This window comes from Delphinus delphis, unplaced genomic scaffold (assembly GCF_949987515.2).
Source record: "Delphinus delphis unplaced genomic scaffold, mDelDel1.2 scaffold_30, whole genome shotgun sequence".
In the NCBI taxonomy this organism is placed as follows: domain Eukaryota; kingdom Metazoa; phylum Chordata; class Mammalia; order Artiodactyla; family Delphinidae; genus Delphinus; species Delphinus delphis.
The window spans coordinates 646,981-657,763 of NW_027192651.1; positions in this window are offsets into that span (position 1 = coordinate 646,981).

The window sequence follows — 10,783 nt, forward strand, 5'->3', positions numbered from 1 at the left end:
ACTGTAATTCACAAACCTGCAGAGTTATAAATGACAGCTATCGTCCAAAAATAGAGTGAAGTAAGGCTGCCAAGAGGACTTGAAAGCGGGCAGAATTGCAGGAAACCGATTTCAGGAGGTAGACTGGAATTGCATTGAAAGCATAGGAAAAGAGGCAGAACGTCCACAATGATGCACTTGGCCAAAAAGGGCATATGCGTTTTTTCCTGAATATATTCAGGAAAAACGCATATGCCCTTTTTGGCCAACCAAGCAAGCTTGCAAAGGAAATCTGCACTACAATGAAGTCTCACTTCCCCCCGGTCAAAAGGGCCATCTGAAAAAAGTGTAAAATCCAGAAAGGCAACAGGCCATTGAGAACTGGGAGCCTTGTTATGCTGATGGGCGGGATGTAAATTGCCAACAGACACTTGGGAGAAGTGTATGGTGTTTCCTGAAACATCTAAAAAACAAAGCAACAGAGCCTAGGGCACTTCCACTTATGGTCCTATAGCTTAGGGAAATTAAAATCAAAAAGACACAGCCACCCCAAAGTTTGGGACGCCTCCGTTTACAAGAACCTCGTTTACCGTACAAGTTCAATATCACAGAAAGTGAAAAATGGATAAAGAACTTGTGGTACTTACGTACAATGCAGTGTCACTCAGCAATGAAATCTATGTCATCAGGCCCGTAGCAGCATAATGAGTAGATTCAGGTACGATGATTCTAACTGAAATAAGTCACACAGAAAAAGAAACATCATAAGATATCACTAATACACGGAATGTAAACTTGGCTACACAGGAACTGCATTCCAAAACAGAACAGGGTCTCAAATTTAGAAAACCAACTTATGCTTGCTTAAGGGGAAAGGTGAGTTGGGGTGCTGCATAAAACCAGAGATTGAAATGAGCACAGATAAAGTTCCTTAAGCCAAATATGGAATAGACAAGAGCTACTCCTTGCTCAATGAAATGGACTCAACACCGCATATTAAACGCCTAAGAATGTACCTGACTAGTAAGTATCTTAAAACCTATGGATTGCTATGTCTCCGAAGGGGAATCAAGCATGTGTACAGGGGCATAAACGCAGCAGTGATAGGATTGGAGAGGTTCGGTGAGCAAATGAAGACCCTTTGAAGTCATATTGCATGGTACCCATTCCACGGGTTTCAACTACCCAGGTTTTAGGTATTCTTCCTTCAGCTAAAACATGCATGTGGAACCCAGAGTATGATCAACCATGTGATCGGGAGACGTGTTCAAATATGTCTCAGTTTTCGTACCCTGGTACTCGGGTGCAACATTCCAGACGCTTTAGTAACACTCTCCCCACTTGGAGAGTCAGTCCCTTTAACCTCCTGTTTGGCCCAGTTTGCAATTTCTGCGGAAGATGAACAGGAATAGCGAGAACCAATGAGAGACTAGCTGGAGGTGTCTGGACGGGCAAATTTAACTCTCATTTCCCACCAGGAAGAGGAATTAACCAAAGGCTCAGCGTGCCGTGCCGGAACCAGATTAGGGCCTGAAGCCATCCTGCGGTGTTGCGGCCAGCTCACAAGAAAGCGAGTTGAAGAAAGGAGCTCAGTGGCACTGTAATTCACAAACCTGCAGAGTTATAAATGACAGCTATCGTCCAAAAATAGACTGAAGTAAGGCTGCCAAGAGGACTTGAAAGCGGGGCAGAATTGCAGGAACCCGATTTCAGGAGGTAGACTGGAATTGCATTGAAAGCATAGGAAAAGAGGCAGAACGTCCACAATGATGCACTTGGCCAAAAAGGGCGTATGCGTTTTTTCCTGAATATATTCAGGAAAAAACGCATACGCCCTTTTTGGCCAACCAAGCAAGCTTGCAAAGGAAATCTGCACTACAATGAAGTCTCACTTCCCCCCGGTCAAAAGGGCCATCTGAAAAAAGTGTAAAATCCAGAAAGGCAGGACAGGCCATGGAGAACTGGGAGCCTTGTTATGCTGATGGGCGGGATGTAAAATGCCAACAACCACTCGGGAGAAGTGTATGGTGTTTCCTGAAACATCTAAAAAACAAAGCAAGAGAACCTAGGGCACTTCCACTTATGGTCCTATAGCTTAGGGAAATTAAAATCAAAAAGACACAGCCACCCCAAAGTTTGGAACGGCTCCGTTTACAAGAACCTCGTTTACAGTACAAGTTCAACATCTCAGAAAGTGAAAAATGGATAAAGAAGTTGTGGTATTTACTTACAAAGCAATATCACTCAGCAATGAAATCTGTGTCATCAGGCCCGTAGCAGCACAATGAGTGGATTCAGGTACGATGATTCTAACTGAAATAAGTCACACAGAAAAAGAAACATCATAAGATATCAGTAATACACGGAATGTAAACTTGGCTACACAGGAACTGCATTCCAAAACAGAACAGGGTCTCAAATTTAGAAAACCAACTTATGCTTGCTTAAGGGGAAAGGTGAGTTGGGGTGCTGCATAAAACCAGAGATTGAAATGAGCACAGATAAAGTTCCTTAAGCCAAATATGGAATAGACAAGAGCTACTCCTTGCTCAACGAAATGGACTCAAAACCCCATATTAAACGCCTAAGAATGTACCTGACTAGTAGGTATCTTAAAACCTATGGATTGCTATGTCTCCAAAAGAGAATCAAGCGTGTGTACAGGGGCATAAACGCAGCAGTGATAGGATTGGAGAGGTTCGGTGAGCAAATGAAGACCCTTTGAAGTCATATTGCATGGTACCCATTCCACGGGTTTCAACTACCCAGGTTTAAGGTATTCTTCCTTCAGCTAAAACATGCATGTGGAACCTAGAGTATGATCAACCATGTGATCGGGAGACGTGTTCAAATATGTCTCAGTTTTCGTACCCTGGGACTCTGGTGCAACATTCCAGATGCTTTACTAACACTCTCCCGACTTGGAGAGTCAGTCCCTTTAACCTCCTGTTTGGCCCAGTTTGCAATTTCTGCGGAAGATGAACAGGAATAGCGAGAACCAATGAGAGACTAGCTGGAGGTGTCTGGACGGGCAAATTTAACTCTCATTTCCCACCAGGAAGAGGAATTAACCAAAGGCTCAGCGTGCCGTGCCGGAACCAGATTAGGGCCTGAAGCCATCCTGCGGTGTTACGGCCAGCTCACAAGAAAGCGAGTTGAAGAAAGGAGCTCAGGGGCACTGTAATTCACAAACCTGCAGAGTTATAAATGACAGCTATCGTCCAAAAATAGACTGAAGTAAGGCTGCCAAGAGGACTTGAAAGCGGGGCAGAATTGCAGGAAACCGATTTCAGGAGGTAGACTGGAATTGCATTGAAAGCATAGGAAAAGAGGCAGAACGTCCACAATGATGCACTTGGCCAAAAAGGGCGTATGCGTTTTATCCTGAATATATTCAGGAAAAAACGCATACGCCCTTTTTGGCCAACCAAGCAAGCTTGCAAAGGAAATCTGCACTACAATGAAGTCTCACTTCCCCCCGGTCAAAAGGGCCATCTGAAAAAAGTGTAAAATCCAGAAAGGCAGGACAGGCCATGGAGAACTGGGAGCCTTGTTATGCTGATGGGCGGGATGTAAATTGCCAACAACCACTCGGGAGAGGTGTATGGTGTTCCCTGAAACATCTAAAAAACAAAGCAACAGAACCTAGGGCACTTCCACTTATGGTCCTATAGCTTAGGGAAATTAAAATCAAAAAGACACAGCCACCCCAAAGTTTGGAACGGCTCTGTTTACAAGAACCTCGTTTACAGTACAAGTTCAACATCGCAGAAAGTGAAAAATGGATAAAGAAGTTGTGGTATTTACTTACAAAGCAATATCACTCAGCAATGAAATCTGTGTCATCAGGCCCTTAGCAGCACAATGAGTGGATTCAGGTATGATGATTCTAACTGAAATAAGTCACACAGAAAAAGAAACATCATAAGATATCAGTAATACACGGAATGTAAACTTGGCTACACAGGAACTGAATTACAGAACAGAACAGGGTCTCAAATTTAGAAAACCAACTTATGCTTGCTTAAGGGGAAAGGTGAGTTGGGGTGCTGCATAAAACCAGAGATTGAAATGAGCACAGATAAAGTTCCTTAAGCCAAATATGGAATAGACAAGAGCTACTCCTTGCTCAACGAAATGGACTCAACACCCCATATTAAACGCCTAAGAATGTACCTGACTAGTAAGTATCTTAAAACCTATGGATTGCTATGTCTCTGAAAGAGAATCAAGCATGTGTACAGGGGCATAAACGCAGCAGTGATAGGATTGGAGAGGTTCGGTGAGCAAATGAAGACCCTTTGAAGTCATATTGCATGGTACCCATTCCACGGGTTTCAACTACCCAGGTTTAAGGTATTCTTCCTTCAGCTAAAACATGCATGTGGAACCTAGAGTATGATCAACCATGTGAATGGGAGACGTGTTCAAATATGTCTCAGTTTTCGTACCCTGGGACTCTGGTGCAACATTCCAGACGCTTTACTAACACTCTCCCGACTTGGAGAGTCAGTCCCTTTAACCTCCTGTTTGGCCCAGTTTGCAATTTCTGCGGAAGATGAACAGGAATAGCGAGAACCAATGAGAGACTAGCTGGAGGTGTCTGGACGGGCAAATTTAACTCTCATTTCCCACCAGGAAGAGGAATTAACCAAAGGCTCAGCGTGCCGTGCCGGAACCAGATTAGGGCCTGAAGCCATCCTGCGGTGTTGCGGCCAGCTCACAAGAAAGCGAGTTGAAAAAAGGAGCTCAGGGGCACTGTAATTCACAAACCTGCAGAGTTATAAATGACAGCTATCGTCCAAAAATAGACTGAAGTAAGGCTGCCAAGAGGACTTGAAAGCGGGGCAGAATTGCAGGAAACCGATTTCAGGAGGTAGACTGGAATTGCATTGAAAGCATAGGAAAAGAGGCAGAACGTCCACAATGATGCACTTGGCCAAAAAGGGCGTATGCGTTTTTTCCTGAATATATTCAGGAAAAAACGCATACGCCCTTTTTGGCCAACCAAGCAAGCTTGCAAAGGAAATCTGCACTACAATGAAGTCTCACTTCCCCCCGGTCAAAAGGGCCATCTGAAAAAAGTGTAAAATCCAGAAAGGCAGGACAGGCCATGGAGAACTGGGAGCCTTGTTATGCTGATGGGCGGGATGTAAATTGCCAACAACCACTCGGGAGAAGTGTATGGTGTTTCCTGAAACATCTAAAAAACAAAGCAACAGAACCTAGGGCACTTCCACTTATGGTCCTATAGCTTAGGGAAATTAAAATCAAAAAGACACAGCCACCCCAAAGTTTGGAACGGCTCTGTTTACAAGAACCTCGTTTACAGTACAAGTTCAACATCGCAGAAAGTGAAAAATGGAGAAAGAAGTGGTGGTATTTACTTACAAAGCAATATCACTCAGCAATGAAATCTGTGTCATCAGGCCCTTAGCAGCACAATGAGTGGATTCAGGTACGATGATTCTAACTGAAATAAGTCACACAGAAAAAGAAACATCATAAGATATCACTAATACACGGAATGTAAACTTGGCTACACAGGAACTGCATTCCAAAACAGAACAGGGTCTCAAATTTAGAAAACCAACTTATGCTTGCTTAAGGGTAAAGGTGAGTTGGGGTGCTGCATAAAACCAGAGATTGAAATGAGCACAGATAAAGTTCCTTAGGCCAAATATGGAATAGACAAGAGCTACTCCTTGCTCAACGAAATGGACTCAACACCGCATATTAAACGCCTAAGAATGTACCTGACTAGTAAGTATCGTAAAACCTATGGATTGCTATGTCTCCAAAAGAGAATCAAGCATGTGTACAGGGGCATAAACGCAGCAGTGATAGGATTGGAGAGGTTCGGTGAGCAAATGAAGACCCTTTGAAGTCATATTGCATGGTACCCATTCCACGTGTCTCAACTCTCCAGGTTTAAGGTATTCTTCCTTCAGCTAAAACATGCATGTGGAACCCAAGTATGATCAACCATGTGAACGGGAGACGTGTTCAAATATGTCTCAGTTTTCCTCCCCTGGTACTCGGGTGCAACATTCCAGACGCTTTACTAACACTCTCCCCACTTGGAGAGTCAGTCCCTTTAACCTCCTGTTTGGCCCAGTTTGCAATTTCTGCGGAAGATGAACAGGAATAGGGAGAACCAATGAGAGGCTAGCTGGAGGTGTCTGGACGGGCAAATTTAACTCTCATTTCCCACCAGGAAGAGGAAATAACCAAAGGCTCAGCGTGCCGTGCCGGAACCAGATTAGGGCCTGAAGCCATCCTGCGGTGTTGCGGCCAGCTCACAAGAAAGCGAGTTGAAGAAAGGAGCTCAGGGGCACTGTAATTCACAAACCTGCAGAGTTATAAATGACAGCTATCGTCCAAAAATAGACTGAAGTAAGGCTGCCAAGAGGACTTGAAAGCGGGGCAGAATTGCAGGAAACCGATTTCAGGAGGTAGACTGGAATTGCATTGAAAGCATAGGAGAAGCGGCAGAACGTCCACAATGATGCACTTGGCCAAAAAGGGCGTATGCGTTTTTTCCTGAATATATTCAGGAAAAAACGCATACGCACTTTTTGGCCAACCAAGCAAGCTTGCAAAGGAAATCTGCACTACAATGTAGTTTCACTTCCCCCCGGTCAAAAGGGCCATCTGAAAAAAGTGTAAAATCCAGAAAGGCAGGACAGGCCATGGAGAACTGGGAGCCTTGTTATGCTGATGGGCGGGATGTAAATTGCCAACAGACACTCGGGAGAAGTGTATGGTGTTTCCTGAAACATCTAAAAAACAAAGCAACAGAGCCTAGGGCACTTCCACTTATGGTCCTATAGCTTAGGGAAATTAAAATCAAAAAGACACAGCCACCCCAAAGTTTGGGACGCCTCCATTTACAAGAACCTCGTGTACCGTACAAGTTCAATATCACAGAAAGTGAAAAATGGATAAAGAACTTGTGGTACTTACGTACAATGCAGTATCACTCAGCAATGAAATCTATGTCATCAGGCCCGTAGCAGCATAATGAGTGGATTCAGGTATGATGATTCTAACTGAAATAAGTCACACAGAAAAAGAAACATCATAAGATATCAGTAATACACGGAATGTAAACTTGGCTACACAGGAACTGAATTACAGAACAGAACAGGGTCTCAAATTTAGAAAACCAACTTATGCTTGCTTAAGGGGAAAGGTGAGTTGGGGTGCTGCATAAAACCAGAGATTGAAATGAGCACAGATAAAGTTCCTTAAGCCAAATATGGAATAGACAAGAGCTACTCCTTGCTCAATGAAATGGACTCAACACCGCATATTAAACGCCTAAGAATGTACCTGACTAGTAAGTATCTTAAAACCTATGGATTGCTATGTCTCCGAAGGGGAATCAAGCATGTGTACAGGGGCATAAACGCAGCAGTGATAGGATTGGAGAGGTTCGGTGAGCAAATGAAGACCCTTTGAAGTCATATTGCATGGTACCCATTACACGGGTTTCAACTACCCAGGTTTTAGGTATTCTTCCTTCAGCTAAAACATGCATGTGGAACCCAGAGTATGATCAACCATGTGATCGGGAGACGTGTTCAAATATGTCTCAGTTTTCCTCCCCTGGTACTCGGGTGCAACATTCCAGACGCTTTACTAACACTCTCCCGACTTGGAGAGTCAGTCCCTTTAACCTCCTGTTTGGCCCAGTTTGCAATTTCTGCGGAAGATGAACAGGAATAGCGAGAACCAATGAGAGGCTAGCTGGAGGTGTCTGGACGGGCAAATTTAACTCTCATTTCCCACCAGGAAGAGGAATTAACCAAAGGCTCAGCGTGCCGTGCCGGAACCAGATTAGGGCCTGAAGCCATCCTGCGGTGTTGCGGCCAGCTCACAAGAAAGCGAGTTGAAGAAAGGAGCTCAGGGGCACTGTAATTCACAAACCTGCAGAGTTATAAATGACAGCTATCGTCCAAAAATAGACTGAAGTAAGGCTGCCAAGAGGACTTGAAAGCGGGGCAGAATTGCAGGAAACCGATTTCAGGAGGTAGACTGGAATTGCATTGAAAGCATAGGAAAAGAGGCAGAACGTCCACAATGATGCACTTGGCCAAAAAGGGCGTATGCGTTTTTTCCTGAATATATTCAGGAAAAAACGCATACGCCCTTTTTGGCCAACCAAGCAAGCTTGCAAAGGAAATCTGCACTACAATGAAGTCTCACTTCCCCCCGGTCAAAAGGGCCATCTGAAAAAAGTGTAAAATCCAGAAAGGCAGGACAGGCCATGGAGAACTGGGAGCCTTGTTATGCTGATGGGCGGGATGTAAATTGCCAACAGACACTCCGGAGAAGTGTATGGTGTTTCCTGAAACATCTAAAAAACAAAGCAACAGAGCCTAGGGCACTTCCACTTATGGTCCTATAGCTTAGGGAAATTAAAATCAAAAAGACACAGCCACCCCAAAGTTTGGGACGCCTCCGTTTACAAGAACCCCGTTTACCGTACAAGTTCAATATCACAGAAAGTGAAAAATGGATAAAGAACTTGTGGTACTTACGTACAATGCAGTATCACTCAGCAATGAAATCTATGTCATCAGGCCCGTAGCAGCATAATGAGTGGATTCAGGTACGATGATTCTAACTGAAATAAGTCACACAGAAAAAGAAACATCATAAGATATCAGTAATACACGGAATGTAAACTTGGCTACACAGGAACTGCATTCCAAAACAGAACAGGGTCTCAAATTTAGAAAACCAACTTATGCTTGCTTAAGGGGAAAGGTGAGTTGGGGTGCTGCATAAAACCAGAGATTGAAATGAGCACAGATAAAGTTCCTTAAGCCAAATATGGAATAGACAAGAGCTACTCCTTGCTCAACGAAATGGACTCAAAACCCCATATTAAACGCCTAAGAATGTACCTGACTAGTAAGTATCTTAAAACCTATGGATTGCTATGTCTCCAAAAGAGAATCAAGCGTGTGTACAGCGGCATAAAAGCAGCAGTGATAGGATTGGAGAGGTTCGGTGAGCAAATGAAGACCCTTTGAAGTCATATTGCATGGTACCCATTACACGGGTCTCAACTCTCCAGGTTTAAGGTATTCTTCCTTCAGCTAAAACATGCATGTGGAACCCAGAGTATGATCAACCATGTGAACGGGAGACGTGTTCAAATATGTCTCAGTTTTCCTCCCCTGGTACTCGGGTGCAACATTCCAGACGCTTTACTAACACTCTCCCCACGTGGAGAGTCAGCACCTTTAACCTCCTGTTTGGCCCAGTTTGCAATTTCTGCGGAAGATGAACAGGAATAGCGAGAACCAATGAGAGGCTAGCTGGAGGTGTCTGGACGGGCAAATTTAACTCTCATTTCCCACCAGGAAGAGGAATTAACCAAAGGCTCAGCATGCCGGGCCGGAACCAGATTAGGGCCTGAAGCCCTCCTGCGGTGTTGCGGCCAGGTCACAAGAAAGCGAGTTGAAGAAAGGAGCTCAGGGGCACTGTAATTCACAAACCTGCAGAGTTATAAATGACAGCTATCGTCCAAAAATAGACTGAAATAAGGCTGCCAAGAGGACTTGAAAGCAGGGCAGAATTGCAGGAAACCGATTTCAGGAGGTAGACTGGAATTGCATTGAAAGCATAGGAAAAGAGGCAGAACGTCCACAATGATGCACTTGGCCAAAAAGGGCATATGCGTTTTTTCCTGAATATATTCAGGAAAAAACGCATACGCCCTTTTTGGCCAACCAAGCAAGCTTGCAAAGGAAATCTGCACTATAATGAAGTCTCACTTCCCCCCGGTCAAAAGGGCCATCTGAAAAAAGTGTAAAATCCAGAAAGGCAGGACAGGCCATGGAGAACTGGGAGCCTTGTTATGCTGATGGGCGGGATTTAAATTGAAAACAACCACTCGGGAGAAGTGTATGGTGTTTCCTGAAACATCTAAAAAACAAAGCAACAGAACCTAGGGCACTTCCACTTATGGTCCTATAGCTTAGGGAAATTAAAATCAAAAAGACACAGCCACCCCAAAGTTTGAAACGGCTCTGTTTACAAGAACCTCGTTTACAGTACAAGTTCAACATCGCAGAAAGTGAAAAATGGATAAAGAAGTTGTGGTATTTACTTACAAAGCAATATCACTCAGCAATGAAATCTGTGTCATCAGGCCCTTAGCAGCACAATGAGTGGATTCAGGTATGATGATTCTAACTGAAATAAGTCCCACAGAAAAAGTAACATCATAAGATATCAGTAATACACGGAATGTAAACTTGGCTACACAGGAACTAAATTACAGAACAGAACACGGTCTCAAATTTAGAAAACCAACTTATGCTTGCTTAAGGGTAAAGGTGAGTTGGGGTGCTGCATAAAACCAGAGATTGAAATGAGCACAGATAAAGTTCCTTAAGTAAAATATGGAATAGACTAGAGCTACTCCTTGCTCAACGAAATGGACTCAACACCGCATATTAAACGCCTAAGAATGTACCTGACTAGTAAGTATCTTAAAACCTATGGATTGCTATGTCTCCGAAAGAGAATCAAGCATGTGTACAGGGGCATAAACGCAGCAGTGATAGGATTGGAGAGGTTCGGTGAGCAAATGAAGACCCTTTGAAGTCATATTGCATGGTACCCATTCCACGGGTTTCAACTACCCAGGTTTAAGGTATTCTTCCTTCAGCTAAAACATGCATGTGGAACCTAGAGTATGATCAACCATGTGATCGGGAGACGTGTTCAAATATGTCTCAGTTTTCCTCCCCTGGTACTCGGGTGCAACATTCCAGACGCTTTA